This window comes from Saccopteryx bilineata, chromosome 5, assembly GCF_036850765.1.
Source record: "Saccopteryx bilineata isolate mSacBil1 chromosome 5, mSacBil1_pri_phased_curated, whole genome shotgun sequence".
NCBI lineage: Eukaryota > Metazoa > Chordata > Mammalia > Chiroptera > Emballonuridae > Saccopteryx > Saccopteryx bilineata.
Genome location: NC_089494.1, coordinates 199561525 through 199582914, shown reverse-complemented (window position 1 = coordinate 199582914; position 21390 = coordinate 199561525). Strand labels below are relative to the sequence as shown.

The 21390-nt window shown below is 38.2% G+C and overlaps 1 non-coding gene across 1 annotated transcript; it reads right to left on the bottom strand.

Annotated features, from left to right (window-relative positions):
* Positions 1-291: 291 nt before the first annotated feature.
* On the bottom strand, positions 292-367 carry TRNAI-GAU (transfer RNA isoleucine (anticodon GAU)). Its single transcript has one exon. It is a non-coding gene; the product is annotated as a tRNA-Ile (tRNA).
* Between the last annotated feature and the right edge of the window lie 21023 nt (positions 368-21390).

Sequence of the window (21390 nt, the reverse complement as noted above, 5' to 3'; positions counted from 1 at the left end):
TTTTTTGTATTTTTCTGAAGCTGGAAACAGGGAGGCAGTCAGACAGACTCCCGCATGCGCCCTACTGGGATCCACCCGGCACGCCCACCAGGGGGCGATGCTCTGCCCATCTGGGGCATCGCTCTGTCGCGACCAGAGCCACTCTAGCGCCTGGGGCAGAAGCCAATGAGCCATCCCCAGCGCCCGGGCCATCTTTTGCTCCAATGGAGCCTTGGCTGCGGGAGGGGAAGAGAGAGACAGAGAGGAAGGAGAGGGGGAAGGGTGAAGAAGCAGATGGGCGCCTCTCCTGTGTGCCCTGGCCGGGAATCGAACCCGGGACTTCCGCACATCAGGCCGACACTCTACCACTGAACCAACCGGCCAGGGCCTCAGACTTTCTTTACTTCACTCACATAGGGAATTAGGCCTAGAAGTCATGCATTGATATTTTCATTAAGTATAACACTATGCTTGGAACTTTAAAGAGACAGTAGATTGGAAAGTATGTTCTATATTGCACATACATATATTGTGGGGTTTTTTTTGTTGTTGTTTGTTTTTTTATTTTGTATTTTTCTGAAGTTAGAAGCGGGGAGGTAGTCAGACAGAGTCCCACATGTGCCTGACTGCTAGGATCTATCTGTCAGGCTCACCAGGGGGCAATGCTCTGCCCATCTGGGGCATTGGTCCATTGCAGCTGGAGCCATTCTAGCACCTGAGGTGGAGGCTATGGAGCCGTCCTCAGTGCCTGGGCCAACTTTGCTGCAATGGAGCCTTGGCTGCGGGAGGGGAAGAGAGAGACAGGAAGAAGAGTGGGAGGAGTGGAGAAGCAAATGGGTACTTCTTTGTGCCCTGACTGGGACTCGAACCTGGGACTTCCACATGCCTGGCCAATGCTCTACCACTGAGCCAACCAGTCAAGGCCAACATATATTGTGGTTTTAAGCTCTGTGTTTATATTGCCCTCACCATAACCACAGTAGAGTCCCAAATAAATATTTGTTAAATACACAAACAAATTAAAACTGGAATACAGTTTAAGTGTAATTTTTTAAACCATTTAATTGAGATAAAACATTATGTACATTTAAGATGTATAACATGTTGATTTGATAAACTTACATGTTGTGAAACCATTATCACCATACAGTTAGTAGTGCTATTTCTGATGCTTTATGCCATCTTAAACACTTTAGCATTGAAAACTGTATTTAAAAGATTTCTCTGGGCCCTGGCCGGTTGGCTCAGTGGTAGAGCGTCGGCCTGGCGTGTGGGGGACCCGGGTTCGATTCCGGCCAGGGCACACAGGAGAAGCACCCATTTGCTTCTCCACCCCCCCTCCTCCCTCTGTGTCTCTCTCTTCCCCTCCCGCAGCCAAGGCTCCATTGGAGCAAAGATGGCCCAGGCGCTGGGGGTGGCTCCTTGGCCTCTGCCCCCGGCGCTAGAGTGGCTCTGGTGGTGGCAGAGCCTCGCCCGGAGGGGCAGAGCATCGCCCCCTGGTGGGCAGAGCTTCGCCCCTGGTGGGCGTGCCGGGTGGATCCTGGTCGGGCACATGCGGGAGTCTATCTCTCCCCGTTTCCAGCTTCAGAAAAATACAAAAAAAAAAAAAAAAAAAGATTTCTCTGGGCTATTGCATTTTGAAGAGGAACCCAATTTCTTCTTATTGCACTCTTAGTACAAGCTTAAAGAGTGTTTTATTTTGCTTTCCTAGCAAAAGTGAGTACTATTCATTTTGTCTGTAATGATAATGCTTACAATTTAAAAAAGAGGCTGCTAAAATTTTTTTTTTGCTCAGAATTCTTTGGCACATAATTGAAAACCAGTTGGACTACTTTGATTTTGAAGTATATATAAGAAAAATGGAATTATAATGAGTTTTTACACCAAATTTTAAGAAATATTAATTAGATATCTGGATGTATATAAAATACTCACATTCTTATTTATTCATTCATTCAACAAATATTGATTACCATCTACTATGTCACTATAATGAAGAATACCAATAATGTTTCTGTCCTCATGGAGCTTGCATTTTAATTAGGTGGGAACAGAAAAAACTTAAAAAGAGCTAATAGATTCACATAGAAATTATAATATAATAAGGGCTGGAAAGGAAATAAAAAGGGGGTGAACATAAGGAATAATAAGGAAGACTGGCCTGGGGTGGAAAGTGACATTTATATTGAGACCGAAGGGGGAAGAAGGCACCAGCTGGGACCAGAGAAGACGACATTCACAGCGGGAGTCCCAGTTGTACGTGCTCTGGGACTTCTGTTAATCAATTGAAAGAAGTTCTGAGTCATATGAAATCTTTAAAGATAACCTATTTTTTTTAAAAAAAAAACAACAGTGGAAATATGCCCTAAATATCAAGGCATTTGCAAACTATCTCATCACCTTCCCTCTCTACCCCCCCCCACCACACACAAACAAACTAGTTTAATGGAAAACTTTCATGTCCATTTATTCTCTCAAGGAATCTTGTGTGTAATGTCTGTAATGTTGGAACTCACTTAAAAAATATAGTCTGATAAAAAAAATAAAGGATACATATAGAGAAATAAAGTATGACTCACCTGTTTAAGAATCTGAATGATTCACTCTCAAGAGATTATAACCAGTTTCCTTCTGTGTAGATTATTCTCTTCTGTTGATTCTTATACTTTTTCTCTTTCCACTTCTTTTTGGTCATTACACTGCTCATTAGCATTTGTATTAAGCAATTCTGAGGAGGGAAAAATCAATCAGGGAAAGGAGCTTCAATTTAAGGCTTGGTGGGTGAGAAGTTGAATCTATTGGCTAAAATCAGATTATTTTTGGATTCTCTGTGGATTTTCTTTATCCATGTTATTTCCATCTCCAATAGCATAGACTAACACACTGATTATATTGTATAACAGCAACACACACGGCTAAGGTATTTTGGAGTATAGGCATATTCAAACTAAAATTTCTACTTGTATACGTGATTAAAATTTGAAGACTGTTGAGGTTATGCCAGTGATAAAAACAGAGATTATAATTAAAAGAAGTGTTGTTGCCTATAGTCATACAGTCTGATACCTACAGTAAGAAATTCTTCACAGCTGATCCTGCATCTTAAACAATAGACCAGGTTATTCCTGGTAATGCCTTTTAATTCACACAAGCTGAGTTCTTGTTACTGAGGGTCTAAAGCAATAGAAACACTGCATTTGAAAAATTCGCCATAGATGTGAATAAAGCCCAAGCACACACCCTAAATCATGGCCATCATTCACTTATGTTTGTGAATTTTACAAAAACCTCTGTGTTCTTTCTTTTCAGGCCTGAAGCTATTTATTTTTGAATGATCCTTGACCTATGTTCCCCAGAGGTTGGGTAGCTGTACATCATCGGGATGCTGGAGGAGAAGGGGGACTGAAGACCAGGTTCCATGGGGAGGGCGCAGAAGGGCACGGGCAGAGGCTGTGTCCTTGGTGGACATGGATTTGTGCTGAACTGGCAAAATGTACTAGTTCAGTGTCATCTGTTTTCAGTATTTCCTGAACAATTGATTTATTCCACATTATTAATGAACTTTGCTGCAGTTCCACTTGTCAGAGCCTACTCTGTAGGGGTCAATAATGAGAGGAAACCTGATGTTAGTGAATCCAGCTTAAGTGATTCTGTCATGCTAACGATTCAATATATCAGGACAAATGTCAGCTCCTTCCAATATGTTAATTCCTCTGATCCTATTTGCATAAACTACAGTCAATGAAATACAAGCTCCCCCTCTATGATAGTTAATGAAGATTTGTAAAGGATTTTTAATTTACTTTTTTTTTGGTCTCCTTCAACATAAATTCTTAAGCAGAAGAAGGGATATGGAAAAAAAGAACCATAGGTTGAGCAGAGTATATAAAACATAACAAAAGCCAAAATATATAGAAATATAAAATCCATTTGGTATAAATGTTGTCTTTTAAGAATTCTGTGTATTCGCATTTACTGCTTTCAAGAGGAGCAATTACTTTCTAAAGAAACTGGGAACAAAGCATTTTCTTATATTTTGAGTTGAATTTTCAGTTTCCCTAGTGTCCTGAAGTAAATGACCACCTCATTAGTTTTCCCAGAGGATATTAAATCTGGGTTTCCTATCTCTCCTCCTAACCCATGTTATCTCCCTGCAGCCACTGACATGTGACAGCAATGTTTGTTTTAGAATCACCACTTCTTTTCCTCTCAAGTTTGAGGTGAATATGTATCACAATTTAAAATTAACATTAAGAAATCAGAATGTCTTGCCTGACTAGGTGGTGGTGCAGTGGATAGAGCATCGGCCTGGGATGCAGAGGACCCACTTTTGAAACCCAATGTTGCTGGCTTGAGCATGGGCCCATGTGGCTCGAGCATGGGGTTGCTGGCTTGAGTGTGGGATCATAGACATGACCCCATGGTCGCTGGCTTGAGCAAGGGGTCACTCAGTATGCTGCAGCACCCCAGTCAAGGCACATATGAAAAAGTAATCAATGAACAACTAAGGAGCTGCAAAAAAGAATGATTGCTTCTCATCTCTCTTTCTTCCTGTCTGTTTGTCCCTGTCTCTCTCTCTGTTGTTAAAAAACAAAACAAAACAAAAAACAAAAACAAGAAATCATAATTTTTTTCTGGTATGAAATACATAGTTATCTAATTTGGCCAATGAGATCATTTCCTTTTTTCTTTTCTTTCTTTTTTTGTTTTACAAGCTTTAAGATTTCTATTCACTTGGAGTTTTTTAATACATTTTTATTAATTGGTCAACACATGGGATTTATTAGCATTCGATATCTATTTGTACTATTGGCAACTGTAATACTCATTCCATTTGCAAACATTTCTCTTGTCCACTAATTTCCTTGGCTTTGTTTTGAAATGTGGCTCAGAATTTACTTTTTCACCATGACCATTAATATAGACGACTTGACTCATGTGGCCTTGATAAAAATAAGAAACAAACAAAAAAGATAGACCTTGTTGACTTTTGCTTAAGTAGTTTCCTACCTCCCTAGCAGTCCCTGAGGTAGTTTTCAGTCTCATTTAAGGTGAGACAACAATGATATAACTAATGGCAGTGAACACCATCAATCATCACAGAGCAGAGCAGCCATGTGGACTGCCTTTTATATTTTACATTCAGTGCTGACCAGCCATCAGCCTGCAGACCTGTCCATCTGTCTGCTGTTTTAAAGATGAATGTAATGAAGACATCCAAACCATTTCCTTTACCTAAGTCGCTATGTTTCATCTTCTCCTCTTCCCCTCCATTTAGTTTGAAATATGCAGAGTCTCGTACTTTAAGTATTAGTACAACGAATTGTCCAAAGCATATTTTGCTCATCATTTGCCCTAATCCATCAGTTGAAATTAATTTTCAGGTGTTTACTGTCTATGGTGGGTGGGTGTTTTATTATAATTATTGTATTTGAAACAGAAGTTTGTGTTCCAGGATTATGGTTCCAGTTAATAAGTGAGCCATTGCCAGGCTTTAACTTTTTCAAGATAGCCCTTGATGTGTGAACAAGGGGAGCATTTTGAGGAGTAGCTCTAGAGAGTTGATTTATCCTGCGTGTTTACTTTCATGAGTCAGCTACATTTTAACTTTGTGAGAAGACTGATTTCCTTTGTTGCACCATGATGAGCACAGTGCTCTGCAATGTTAAATGATGTCTGTGTATCTTGTAGAATTTTCTAAACCAGTTATTTTCAACCATTTTCAGCTCATGGCACACATAAACATTACTAAAATTCTTTAGCACATCAAAAATTATATATTTTTTGGCAGTCTAACAAAAAGTAAGGTATAATTTTGATTGGTTTTAAAAAAACAAATAATAGTAGTAATTACCTACTCTTTTTGCTCCAAAGTAACTTTTTAAAAGATTAGGTGCATATACTTTATGTAAGGATTTCCGGGACAAAGAACTCACCAAACTGACGCAACCTTACTTTTCACATGACAGAAAAAATGCAACTTTATTATATGACCTATATATGGTGTGTCCGTAAAGTCATGGTGCACTTTTGACCGGTCACAGGAAAGCAACAAAAGATGATAGAAATGTGAAATCTGCACCAAATAAAAGGAAAACCCTCCCAGTTTCTGTAGGATGATGTGGCAGCATGTGCACATGCGCAAACGATGACGTAACACCGTGTATACAGCAGAGCAGCCCATGGCCATGCCAGTCGAGATGTGGACGGTACAGAGGAAAGTTCAGTGTGTTCTGTGGCTCACTAAATTCGAATCCGTGACCAAAGTGCAACGTGAATATCGGCGCGTTTATAACGAAGCGTCACCACATAGGAATAACATTACTGGGTGGGATAAGCAGTTTAAGGAAACCGGCAGTTTGGTGGAGAAACCCCGTTCTGGTAGGCCATCAGTCAGTGACGAGTCTGTAGAGGCTATACGGGATAGCTACCTAAGGAGCCCTAAAAAATCTGTGTGTGAGCCCACATCGAACTGCACTGAATAGGTATGGAACTGGGAGAGTTTTCCTTTTATTTGGTGCAGATTTCACATTTCTATCATCTTTTGTTGCCTTCCTGTGACCGGTCAAAAGTGCACCATGACTTTACGGACACACTGTATTTATGGTTCAAGTCAGGGCATTTACACTGGATGGCTACTGTGTTAGTTGTCACTTTTTTATTTGACAATTTAAAGAAAAAGAGGTCAGGTCCCCTGACTAAATATTCAGGTAGTTTATACTTTAGAAATTATTATGGCACACGGGTTGAAAATCACCATTCTCAAAGATAATAGGTCCCCTTTACTGTACCTATGTAGCCTTGTATAGTAAAATGCTAAAGGTAAAAAAAAAAATCTTCAAACTGGGATTGGTGTTTATCAGTGTGACCAGGAAACTCAGCTGATCTGAACATTAGATCTTACTCATCTCTGCTGCTATAATAGAGCCTTCTAACTTTAGCCGAGTCAGCCCACTAATGTGTTGTAGGAACTAAATAATCTGGGTGCTTTTTTTGGCCTGGCCTCCCCTGTCAGATCTTCAGGATTCCTTCTCTAAGTGTCCAGGCCTGTGGGCTTATTCCCTGTCCCCCTTATATTTGAGCAGTGCCATGTTTTCAGAGTGCTAAGTCATCCTCTCACTCCTCCGATACCCAGACCCAGGCTGCTATTCTACCACACTAATTAGACAGGACGTGGGGCTTCTTCTGTTTCCTTGATACCAGTTATCATGTATCCGGGGTCTCGTGGAGATAATGTCCTTGTGTGTGTTCTCTTCTCATCTCACGTGGCAAAGTAGGAAGACAACTTGATTTGAAAATAAGAGGGAGTTTTGTGTCATCTATTTGTTATTACTAGTGCTTGATTTTATAAAATGTCTTTGTCACCATCTCCCTGATTGTTAAATTTCATCATCTTCTACATGGGCAGGACCAAGTGAGTGAACATCTGTGTAGATGCTCTGCAAGCTGCAACACATCTTCCAGAGGAAGGCTGCTGTGCTCCCTACCCTTACTTCTCCCCTTTCCCTTTCCTCCTCTAGTACGTACTCTGTGCCTCTTCTCTTCCTTCCTCTTCTTCTTGCTTCTTTCCCTTTATTCCATTCTTTTTATTTTTCCCATCCCTTTTTTGTCCTTTACTCTCTCTCAGCCGCTCTTCTTCCCTTCTTGTAGCCCTTCAAAATCTTTCTCACTCTCCCCCCTCACACCCACAGTTCAGTTGGTTAAAAGAGAAGTAATTCCCTAGAACAACTATATAATGAAGTTGGGGGAGGAAGCAGAAAAGGAAAAATATAGAACAAATAAGATGATAACAATAACGGGAAAATTCATATGATGTCAGGCAGAAGGAAATTGAGAAGTATGAATGAATAAAATATTCTCATTGTCTTTGAAGAAGAAAACATACATTCTTTATAAAAGGCAATGTTTTTCCTAGAAATTAGGTCTGAACAAAATTTTTACATGAATCTTTTTATGGGAGACACAAATCTTGTTCTCAATAAAATCCTTACAATTAAGGCAGTGGTGGTTTTCTGGATGTTCATAGTATGTCTTAACATAAGCTGAGGAGATGAGGCAAGAATCTCAGTTTTGTTCAGAGCCAGAACATGTTCTAGTATTCTGATGGAAAAGTTTTTTTCTTTTTTTCCCAGAGAATAAAGCCTATAAAAATCAGCCCAAGTTTTCAGTAATGGTGTCACCCTAATAGTAGTAACCCCTGGTCAACTTGTTATTGGACCCTTCCTGATCATACTGCAGCCAGTCTCTTACAGAGTCCCCTCAGTTATTACTCGAAGCACCAGGTCCATTGCATACACAGTCTGGTGGATGATAATGTCTATACAACATCTTCTGAGTTCTCCCTCTCTTGTTCTAGCCTCTATTTTCAAGGCTTGAAACTACTTGAGAGTTTGTCCTTGAGCCACTACAGTCGGTGCTCCGCATGAGCTTCATTAATAACGTCATGGCTAAGATTGTTCTCAAAGGTGCCATGTTTATTCAGTATTCCCAAAGGGGCCAAAGTTCAAGAGATTTTAGGTGACTCCAGTCCCTGGAGTGCTCAGTATGCCAAAGTTTAATGGTAAAGTGGATAGAGTGTCTCTTGCATCTACTTAGTCACGCTGACTCACCAAAGTACCAGTCAGGGCTTAAAGAGTCCATAGCAGAAACACATGCTTCAGTTTCTTACTTCAGACTCTTTCCATAGGGGGCATTAATGATTCATAGGGTTCTATCAGGACACATGCATGCTTTTGTCCTTTCTCTGAAATGTACACTTTTTCCTCAACCTCTACTTAAAAATAAGCTCATTCATATGAATGCTTGAGGGCATCCACCTCATCAGTTCACTGCATATTTCCACACATGTCAGAGCCCCCACAATGAACCTAATTTAGGACCAAGTTTGGATCTACTTAAATTTTCTAGAATAAATGTGAGCCTTTTGATTGAATTGAATTGAATAATCAAATTAAATGAAATAATCTTGGAGAATAAACAGTCTTCAAATAGTACTCCATACATATACTTTTTTTATACCATTAAAATATATTGATTATTATTTGTCAAGGTAATTTCAGTCTAGAAAAGAAGTAAGGTTATTCCCTGAAAATCTGATAGACAATATCATGGAAAACATGGTGTGGAATTCGTGATGATGTCTCTGGCTTCAAATATCAGAAAACTCTGGCTCACACTGCCCAATTTAACAAGGAGTGTTGGGAGAAGAGAGTATTAGGAATAGTAGTTCTTTAGGGTGCTAGATTTTCTTCTGTATGATTCTCTTGCCTCTGCTCCCTGCCATATATCTGGGCCTCATTCTCAGGCAAATCACAGCACTGATTCCAGGGGTCCCATCTAAAGAAGAAAACATCCAGAAGATGCTAGAGAGCATCTCTCTTTCTCTCTCTCTCTTTATCTCCTTGCCTTTTCCTCTCAATTTGAGTGAGAAAACATTTCTCCAACACTGCTAGTGATATTGGCCAGAACTAAGTCACATATCCATTCTTTTTTGTTTGTTTGTTTTGACAGAGACAGAGAGAGAGACAGAGAGAGGGGCAGATAAGGACAGACAGGGAGAGAGATGAGAAGCATCAATTCTTCATTGTGGTACTTTAGTCATTTATTGATTGCTTTCTTATATGTGCTTGACTGGGGGGCTACAGCAGAGCAAGTGACCCCTTGCTCAAACCAGTAACCTTGGGCTCAAACCAGAGAGCTTGGGCTTCAAACCAGCGACCATGGGATCATGTCTATGATCCCACGCTCAAGCCAGTGACCCCATGCTCAAACTGGTGAGCCCACACTCAAGCCAGTGACTTTGGGGTTTTGAAACTGGCTCCTCTGCATCCCAGTTTGATGCTCCATCCGCTGCGCCACTGCCTGGTCAAGATCCATTCTTAAATCAATCACTTGTAAGGAGACTAATACTAGCTAATTGGTTTTAGGTTAATCACATGGGGTAAAAGAAATATTGGGGAGTTGACCATCAGGACCACCCCAGTGCTTTTGAAATCACACTATGTCAATTGTAGGCGATGGTTAAGTGCTCCTGACCATTGATTATTTGGTTCTACCCTAATGGACACCTATAGGTACTCATTATGTCATAAGCCAAATAATTTGTGTATAAGTAGCTGCAAACTTCAGTTATAAGTCTTTTGGCTCTTCCTGTAAGATATTCAAACAAATAATTAATGGCATCTCTCTCCTATTTAGTCCAATACCTTTATTTCTAACTCTCAACTCTCTGTGAGCTTTGGCCACACTTATCTAAATACTTACTGGATATTTACATAGAAACATCTGAGGTGGATGTAGTAGTTTGGCACTGACTCCACTCTAATTGCCTTCTTTTGAGCCTTCCTAAAGTATATTCTGGAAAATTAAAGAATTAAAAACAAGACACTACATTTCCCAGATTCCCTTGTAGCTAGCCTTCTGGGTTCAAAATAGGTTCTGCGTACCAGATGCATTCTTGTGAGACTGGGAAGGCAGAAATGAAATGAGGCCGTGGCCCACCTTCATTGGCACTGCGTTGCCAGCAAGCCAGGCCGCGGAAGCATGTCGGGTGTTTCTGCAGCACTGGTCCATGGTCCCCGCACTTGCTCTGTGGCTGTGGAGAGCAGCAGCAAGGACAGCATTAGCTTCATGATTCTGGATCCCAGTTGCTGTGGCAGTCTCCTGACTCTCCATCCTGACAATGGCAGAGATGACAGCTCCCGGGCAGACTGGCCCAGTGGTGCCCCTCTGGCAGTGGCTTCTGGAGCCCTAGCTCCAAATCCTCTTCTTTAGGGCTCCCAATTATTTTTAAGAATTTAATTCCCTGCTCCCTGTTTTAAATCTTTTCCTGCTTAAATTAACTTAAATTAAATTAACTTTTTGTTTGTTTGTTGTTGTTGTTTCCTGGCAGAAACCTGACTGATAACAACATTCTACTGTCATTTCAAACTCAATTTGCTTAAAAGGAAACAATATTCACTTCTACTAACTAGCCTTTACTTCTGACTAGTTAGTAGAAGATATTGGACCCATGGTTATCTCTTTTTCTCAGTTTTCCTTTTCTTTCTTAGCCAATCAACTCCTTCAAAATATATCTTTATATTTGTATCTTTCTTTCTAAGTCCACTTTTTAAGTCTAGAGTATTTAAATAGGCTCTTGGCTGTTTAACTCCATTTCTTGCTTCATTTTATCAGTCATGTCCCCAAATGTCAAATTCATCTTCGTAAAATATTGTCTTTATCATATCATTACTATTCAGAACAACAAATCTTAAATGATTTTTCTAAACTCAGCCTTATAGTCAGTATTCTCTAAAATCTTATCTCAGCCTATCTTTTCAAATGTATCTTCTCTGGAGTGTGTAGGGGTGATTTGTAGAGATTTTGTTGAGTGAGAGGCACTGACTGGCACTTTCATTAAACCTCCCCTTCAGGGTAAATACTATTATCTCTATTTTCCAGGTGAACAAACTGCAACTTAGGTAAATTAAGTAGCTTTTTCAATATAACACAACAAACTAATGGTAGACCAGGATACAAACCTACACGGATGGTTCTCAGGCTCAGCATAATATGTATGTGTAGAGATTCTTTCCCACCATCTCAGTGGTCTGTTGAGTGTCTCTGGAACATGCAGATTTCTACTCTTGGACCAATGCTCTTGCATTTCTGTCTCCCTTATCTAACCAAATTCCCTTTCCCTGTATTCATTTTTACTAAATTTCAAATCTCAGTCAAATTCTTTCTTTTCTAATGAAGACTACTACAAACTTTTCAGAAAATTTTTAAAATTCAACTCATTTATTATCTGGTAGTTGGTCTTACAAAATCTCATGTTGGATAGAGTTATTTTTACTTACTATGTTTAACTTATTTTTTTTAAGTGACAGGAGGGGAGGTAGAGACAGTTTCCCACATGTGCCCAGACGAGGCTTCACCTGGCAACCCCTGTCTGGGGCCAATGCTCGAATCAACCAAGCTATCCTCAGCACCTGAGGCTGAAGCTCAGACCAGTTGAGCCAGCGGCTGTGAGAGGAGAAGAGAGGAAGAAGGGAGAAAGAAGCAAATGGTTGCTTCTCATTGTATGCCCTGATTGGGGATTGAACCCAGAATGTCCGCATGCCGGGCTGATGCTCTATCCTGGGGTAGTCAACCTTTTTATACCTACCGCCCACTTTTGTATCTCTGTTAGAGGTAAAATTTTCTAACCACCCACCAGTTCCACAGTAATGGTGATTTATAAAGTAGGAAAGTAACTTCACTTTATAAAATTTATAAAGCAGAGTTACAGCAAGTTAGAGCATATAATAATAATTACTTACCAAGTACTTTATGTTGGATTTTTGCTAAATTTGGCAGAATAAATCTTTATAAAACAACTTACTATAGTTAAATCTATCATTTTATTTATACTTTGGTTGCTCTGCTACCGCCCACCATGAAATCTGGAATGCCCACTAGTGGGCGGCGGTAGGGACCAGGTTGACTACCACTGCTCTATTCACTGAGTCAACTGGTCAGGGCCTAACTTTTCTTTAAAAATAATTTTTAAAAATTTATTGATTGGATTAAAAGAGAGAAAGAGAGAGAAACATTGACTTGTTGTTACACATATTTATGCATTCATACAAGAATGTGCTCTAACCAGGGAATGAACCCACAATCTTGATAAATTGGGGTGAGGTTCTAACTAACTGAGCTACCTGCCCAGGGCTGACTGTGTTTAACTTTTCATGTATAAACCTTGGCTCCTCTGATAGCCATTAGACTCTTTGAGGCAAGGATGATGTGCTATCCTTCTACAGCTCTTCTAGTCATTTAGGGTATGTAGAAATTGCACTGAACTTGAAACTAGCAGAGATAATCCTCATCCCACTACTTATTAGCTTTAAGACCTTAGACAAGGCGAATTACTCTGAAGGGGAATCTTTTTTTGCTTGTAAAATAGAGCTAAAAATAGATTCCCTCTCCTTTTCAGAAGGAATTGATTTTCAACCTTTAAGATTCTGATGAAAGCTATAGGGCTTTCTTTGATGAATAAATGTACTTGTGTCCAAGTATGCAAATTATGCAATTGAAGGCATTCCTGTGCTTGAAGCCATTCATGGAGCTAGGTTAATACTCCCTTTTTATAAGGCTATTGTGAGGATCAGATAACATATTGCATGGGAAAGCTCTACACAAATTTATAAAATGTTATATAAAGTAAGATGGCATTCAACAAAAGATTAAATGAATAAATGAAATGTAGGACTGGTAGGGATCTTAAGAATTTATCTAGTTCATTCCTCCTGTTTTCAAGAAGGGTTTTCCTAGAACTAGTTTAGATAATTATAATAATGAAATCCAGAGAAGAGAATTCCTACAACTCAGACTCACTGCAATAGGTCACTGTCAAAAATTTCTTTCTTGGATATAAATTAGTAATTCATGAAAGAAGACATACAAATTCTTAGTGAACATGTGGGAGAAAATTTCACACTAAGTGGCAGAAAAAGAAATGCAAATTAAAACCACCATGAAATATCATTTTTCAAGTACCACAAATGTCACTAGTAAATAGAATACTAGTAATAATAACCCAGTGAGGGAGTCAGATGCTCATATGTGGCTAGTGGGAGTAACTGGTTTAAGCTTTCTGGAAGGCAATTTGGCAGTTGGCAAAGAAAAATAAAGCAAGCTTATAATTGTTGAGCTGTTTACTATTAAGGTTGTATTTAGAAATTCCACCCCTTGGTGCAGTTCCACCTTCCAGTTTTTACAAGGGTGTTATTGAAACATTATTTACAACAGCTCAGATAAGGGCCTAATATCCAAAATATACAAAGAACTCATAAAACTCAACAACAAACAAACAAACAATCCAATAAAAAAATGGGAAGAGGACATGAACAGACACTTCTCCCAGGAGGAAGTACAAATGGCCAACAGATATATGAAAAGATGCTCATCTTCTTTAGTTATTAGAGAAATGCAAATCAAAACTGCAATGAGATACCACCTCACACCTGTTCGATTAGCTATTATTAACAAAACAGGTAATAACAAATGTTGGAGAGGCTGTGGAGAAAAAGGAACCCTCATCCACTGTTGGTGGGAATGTAAAGTAGTACAACCATTATGGAAGAAAGTATGGTGGTTCCTCAAAAAACTGAAAATAGAACTACCTTATGACCCAGCAATCCCTCTACTGGGTATATACCCCAAAAACTCAGAAATATTGATACGTAAAGACACATGCAGCCCCATGTTCATTGCAGCATTGTTCACAGTGGCCAGGACATGGAAACAACCAAAAAGCCCGTCAATAGACGACTGGATAAAGAAGATGTGGCACATATACACTATGGAATACTACTCAGCCATAAGAAATGATGACATCGGATCATTTACAGCAAAATGGTGGGATCTTGATAACATTATATGAAGTGAAATAAGTAAATCAGAAAAAACCAGGAACTGCATTATTCCATACGTAGGTGGGACATAAAAGTGAAACTAAGAGACATTGATAAGAGTATGGTGGTTACGGGGGAAGGGGGGAAAGGGAGAGGGAAAGGGGGAGGAACACAAAGAAAACTAGATAGAAGGTGACAGAGGACAATCTGACTTTGGGTGATGGGTATGCAACATAATTGAAAGACAAGATAACCTGGACTTGTTGATCTTTGAATATATGTATCCTGATTTATTGATGTCGCCCCATTAAAAAAATAAAATTATAATTAAAAAAAAATAAATAAATATAAAAAATGAGAAACAATGTAACTATGGAATTGGCTAACTAAATTTTATATGTGTGCAAAGTGATATTATATAGCCTTTTAAAATATTGTTGTAGAATATTCAATAATGTAGAGGAACATTCATATTAAATTGCTATAAAAAGAAAACTTGTAAGATTATATGTAAGGTAGAGAAAAAAATGTATTTTTATGTTTAAAAAACAAAAGCCAGAGAGGATTTATACCAACATGATAATAGAGGTTATTTCAGGGTGAAGAGATCATGGGAGTTTGTAATTGTATTATTTTTGCTTGTTTGTGTTTTTAACAGTTTAAAGAGTAAACATCCATTAATTTTATAATAAGAACTAAGTTGTTAAAATTATGTTTACATATGATCTCAATTATTTTTGCCTTTTTTTAAGTTTTAATGAAATGGAGTCTAGTTGATGAACACTTTCGATACAGAAAATTGATGTAATTTGTGATCTTTTTACAGTTCCTTCTTACATATGGCCAGTTAAAATCAAATCAATGCAAGTTTTTAATTTTATTCTACTTTGCATCTTTTATAGATTCTCTTTGTTATTATATAATAACCAAAACTTAATTCTGAGTTATTAACCTGTCTCCCTGATGTTTTAAGTTACTTTTATATGAATTTGGGATGGAGGGAATATTACTTTCTTAAGGTGAGCTATTGTACACTGAGGTTGAGATAATCAGTGACATACTATGGAATAAAAAGACAATCCTGCTCTGAGTATTTTTATCTGAAGAGATCCAAACAATAATTCTAAAATATATGTGCATCCTTATGTTCATTCAGCATTATTTACAATGTCCAAGATATGGAAGCAACCTAAGTGTCCATCAACAGACAATTAGAGATAAAGAAAATGTGCCACATACATACAATGGTATATGACTCAGCCATAAGAAAGAATGAAATCTTACCATTTACAACAACATGGATGGAGCTAGACAGTATTGTGCTGACTGAAACAAGTCAGACAGAGAAAGAGAAATACCATATGATTTCACTTTTATGTGGAATCTAAGAAACAAAATAAATGAACAACAACAACAACAACCCCCGCCCCCAGAAACAGACTCACAAATACAAAAAAAAAACAAAACCCAAAACTGATGGTTGTCCAGTGGGAGGGCTGCTAGGGGACTGGGTGAGAAAAGTGAAGGGATTGAGAAGTACAAATTAATAGTTACAAAACAATCACAAGATGTCAAGTGCAGCAGAGGGAGTATAGTCAATAATATTGTAATAATTATGTGTGGTGTCAGGCGAGTTCTAGACTTAGGGGTATCCCTTCATAAGTTAAATAAATGTCTAACCAATATGCTGTGTACCTGAAATTAATATAATATTGAATGTTAATTGTAATTGAAAAATAAAAAAATTTAAAAGACATTAGGAATTTAGAATCTGAATACTTGGTTTGGGATCCTAGCTGAGTGTTTTCCTAGTGATATAAACATTTTAGGAATCTTTGACCTCCCTCAAACTTAATTTTCTTATCCATAAATAGTAATAATAATACACACATACGTACAGCCATACCTAAGAAAAGTCAAAGTATGGGGCGATGACTAAATGAGGTAACAGACTTGTGAGAGCCTTACAAACTCCACAGTACTTTAAGACAGCAAGTCTGACTTGTGTTTGTCTTCGTGTCTGTCAAGCAGATTGACAAAGGGATTAGGGGAAGGGACTGCTGCAGAGGAGCAGAGAGGCCTTCGTCTTCCTGAAGCCTGAGAATTTTGGATAAATGTTAGTATACACCACAGTTTGGTCACCTCATGGCTTTTTGTACAGAAGGACTGTCTTTGCCCTTCCTCTCTCTGTCTTCCTATCCATTAAAAACTCAAATATGCTGAGAGAACTTACACTTTTAAAACAGTATTATTGGCACAGTTTCTGTTTTAGCACCCCTGAAAATTGCCATGTGACCACATCATTTTACTTCTGTTAGCAGAGGTGTGTGGGGCTATATGCTTCTGTAATGCCAGAAAGGTACGAGATCACTTACAATCCTCTTGTCTGTCAAATAAAGAAATGGAGATTCAGAGAGTTGGTGTCACTTTCCATCATCAAGTTTGTGACAGAATCAAGACTCAAGCCCAGGTCTTCAGAATAAATCTCAGTACATTGTATCACATTTGTCTCCTTGCCTCCATTTCTGAGACTCATGAAAACTCTCAAGACCAGGATACATAATTTGCCATCTTACACTTTACTTAGATGATGTCACCAGTCCTTCTGTATGATTGTGTGTGGGAATAAATGGGAATGTAAAACAGTCTTAGACTGGCGTATTTTCCCATAGTCCTATAGGATAAAAGTCATCATTATGTGTGATCACACCATTCCTTGGCTTCTATCAGTTGATTTAATGCTCAGTCATAAATTATATATATTGGTCATTTTTTCTTTGTAGGGGAGTGGATGTATCTGTTTCTGTTTATTCAGTGGTCTTACCTTAGTTTTTAGGAAGATGAGTCTGGGATGCCATCTTGAGTTTTTCTTCCTAATTATGCTCCAGCCTTCACTCCATATTTTACAATAATTAATGCAAAGGGGGCTTCCTTTCCTTTTTTGGGGTTGCAGATTTGAGTGTGCTCAAGTTTCTAGGGACGGAAAAAATAAGTGGATGCCGCTTTGTTTCCTCTCGCTTCTTTTATGTACAAAACCATTGTGATAGATCTGCAGGAAGAGATTTAGTCGCAGATGGCAGAGGTCAGTGTCTTGTGTATTCAATGTAGTCAATAATAAAGTCAGGACTTATGCTAACTGAATGTTAATAAGGAAGCACAAGGACCTTGGAAAGTCATTATGTCTGGTCATTTGCTTCGTAATATTACTCCAACAGGCTCAGGAGGCCAGTGCAAGGAGATTTTTAAACAAGTATCAGGAAAAGGCCAGAAAAATAAGGAAATAATTGAAATACTATATAGGTTGTAAGGTTCAGGCGATATACTACAGCTCAGCAGAAGGAGAATTTTAAAACGTAGTTTCCGTGTAGCAGAAGGAATTGTATTATTTTTTCTTGAAGAAAATCTGGTCTTTATCCAAATCAAAATGTTATGTTTTTCTTGTCTAAATAGTATGATTCCTTCTAAATAAAATATTGCTTCTACAGGTACTAACTACAAGTCCTTTGAATGAAACTAGTTACATAAAACGTAATATTTTTCATGGAAGGATATTTATGCATCGCTGCATTTGGATGAGTGGACAAGGAGAAGCTAAGGCTGGGTGACTGGTACAAGAAATGCATATAAATGTAAACCAGCTTCTAGCTCCCATTCTCTGCGTTTTCCTTTTCAACTTCGCTTCCCCCCCCCCCCAGCATGAAGATTAATGCTATATCTATGCATTCAGTCCAGACTTGGGTTTCATCTTTTGCCTCCTTTCTAATCCTTCATTCTTTATCCTCAGTGAATCATTATGTCTATGAAGCCGAAAAGAAAGCCACAGTGGCACAAATTAGACACACATATATAAAAAAGAATAAACTTGCCATTATTCCATGATAGGACCCAGAGGAAAGAGCTATCCGTTGCACTGTCCATGAGGAGAAAACATCCCTGTTCCTCAGGTGCAGCAGAAGTATGATGAGATCTTTTCTCCATATTGATTTATAAGTCCCAGGACAGACCTACTCTATCAAAGGCCCTCCTAATTAATCAATGTTAAAAGAGAATCATACAATTTTAAAGCTTAAGGTCACTTTAGAATTCCTATTATGTGATCTTGTTATTTTATGTATCCATCTATCCGTTTATTCAACATTTATAGGATTCAGCTTTGATCCTTTTGGCATTGTATTATTTTACCAGGAGAGATAAAATCCAGTTTTTGTGCCTTTGTGATGTTAACTGGTCTCAATGCTCAATACTTAGATCTATTCATTCAGTGGGGGTTATAAAATGGTGTTATTGCAGTTGTATCATTCTGATTCTATCATTTGTTTTTACTTAATACCTGGAAAAGTTCTTTAAGATGATTCCCTTATATAGAGTCCAGGGCCAACACACTCAAATCAATGGAGTCATGGCTGCTGGAAGAGAAAAGAGAGAGAGAGAAGGGGCGGAGGGGTGGAGAAGCAGATGGTCGCTTCTCCTGTGTTCCCTGACCAGGAATCAAACCTGGGATATCCACATGCTAGGTCAAGGCTCTACCACTGAGCCAACCAGCCAGGGCACTAGTTCTTTTTGTAATGCAGATGGTTATTTAAGACTATATGATGGTTTGTAGAGATCCTTATTTCTGCTTGAGTAGTTATTTTTCTAGGCCTTTTCTTTCGACAAAGCTGGGACACACACACACATGACATATATTTATCTATTTATATATATATATATGTCATTTTTTGCTCCATAAGATGCACCTGACCATAAGATATACCTAGGGTTTTTTTTTTGTTTTTTTTTTAAATTTTATTTTATTTATTCATTTTAGAGAGGAGATAGAGAAGGAGAGAGAGACAGGGGGGAGGAGCTGGAAGCATCAACTCCCATATGTGCCTTGACCAGGCAAGCCCAGGGTTTCGAACCGGCGACCTCAGCATTTCCAGGTCGACGCTTTATCCACTGCGCCACCACAGGTCAGGCCGATATACCTAGGGTTTTAAGGAGGAAAATAAGAAAAAAAATGTTCTGAATTAAATGGTATGTTAAAATATTTAATAAAATACCATATTTTTTTGCTCCATAAGACACACAGGCATTTTCCCCTCCACTTTTAGGGGGAAAAGTACGTCTTATGGAGCAAAAAATACAGTATGTATGTAATAGATTTGATTATGTAAATTATTTACAGATAATATATATGTATTGTATGTTACATAAAACAAAGATATAAAATAATACTGGAATAAATACTTTTACCATATATATAAACATAAAATGCTTATAACATCATACTAATATTTTCAGTTTATATTTAGGATTAAAGTGCTTTTACTTAACTAAATCCATATTATATCTCTGTCTTTTTTTTTTTTTAATAATTTTATTTTTTTAATGGGGTGACATCAATAAATCAGGATACATATATTCAAAGATAACAAGACCAGGGTATCTTGTCGTTCAATTATGATGCATACCCGTCACCCAAAGTCAGATTGTCCTCTGTCACCTTCTATCTTGTTTTCTTTGTGCCCCTCCCCCTCCCCCTTTCCCTCTCCCATTCCCCCCTCCCCCCCGTAACCACCACACTCTTATCAATGTCTCTTAGTTTCACTTTTATGTCCCACCTACGTATGGAATAATGCAGTTCCTGTTTTTTTCTGATTTACTTATTTCGCTTCGTATCATGTTATCAAGATCCCACCATTTTGCTGTAAATGTTCCGATGTCATCATTTCTTATGGCTGAGTAGTATTCCATAGTGTATATGTGCCACATCTTCTTTATCCAGTCATCTATTGATGGGCTTTTTGGTTGTTTCCATGTCCTGGCCACTGTGAACAATGCTGCAATAAACATGGGGCTGCATGTGTCTTTACGTATCAATGTTTCTGAGTTTTTGGGGTATATACCCAGTAGAGGGATTGCTGGGTCATAAGGTAGTTCTATTTTCAGTTTTTTGAGGAACCACCATACTTTCTTCCATAATGGTTGTACTACTTTACATTCCCACCAACAGTGTATGAGGGTTCCTTTTTCTCCACAACCTCTCCAACATTTGCTATTACCTGTCTTGCTAATAATAGCTAATCGAACAGGTGTGAGGTGGTATCTCATTGCTGTTTTGATTTGCATTTCTCTAATAGCTAAAGAAGATGAGCATCTTTTCATATATCTGTTGGCCATTTGTATTTCTTCCTGGGAGAAGTGTCTGTTCATATCCTCTTCCCATTTTTTTATTGGATTGTTTGTTTGTTTGTTGTTGAGTTTTATGAGTTCTTTGTATATTTTGGATATTAGGCCCTTATCTGAGCTGTTGTTTGAAAAATATCATTTCCCATTTAGTTGGCTTTCTGTTTATTTTGTTATCAGTTTCTCTTGCTGAGCAAAAACTTCTTAGTCTGATGTAGTCCCATTCATTAATTTTTGCCTTCACTTCTCTTGCCATTGGAGTCAAATTCATAAAATGCTCTTTAAAACCCAGGTCCATGAGTTGAGTACCTATGTCTTCTTCTATGTACTTAATTGTTTCAGGTCTTATGTTTAGATCTTTGATCCATTTTGAGTTAATTTTAGTACAGGGGGACAAACTGTAGTCCAGTTTCATTCTTTTGCATGTGGCTTTCCAGTTTTCCCAGCACCATTTATTGAAGAGGCTTTCTTTTCTCCATTGTGTGTTGTTGGCCCCTTTATCAAAAATTATTTGACTCTATATATGTGGTTTTATTTCTGGACTTTCTATTCTGTTCCATTGGTCTGAGTGTCTATTTTTCTGCCAATACCATGCTGTTTTGATTGTCGTGGCCCTATAATAGAGTTTGAAGTCAGGTATTGTAATGGCCCCAGCTTCATTCTTTTTCTTTAGGATTGTTTTGGCTATTCGGGGTTTTTTATAGTTCCATATAAATCTGATGATTTTTTGCTCTATTTCTTTAAAAAATGTCATTGGAAGTTTGATGGGAATTGCATTGAATTTGTATATTGCTTTGGGTAATATAGCCATCTTGATTATATTTATTCTTCCTAGCCAAGAACAAGGTATATTCTTCCATCTCAT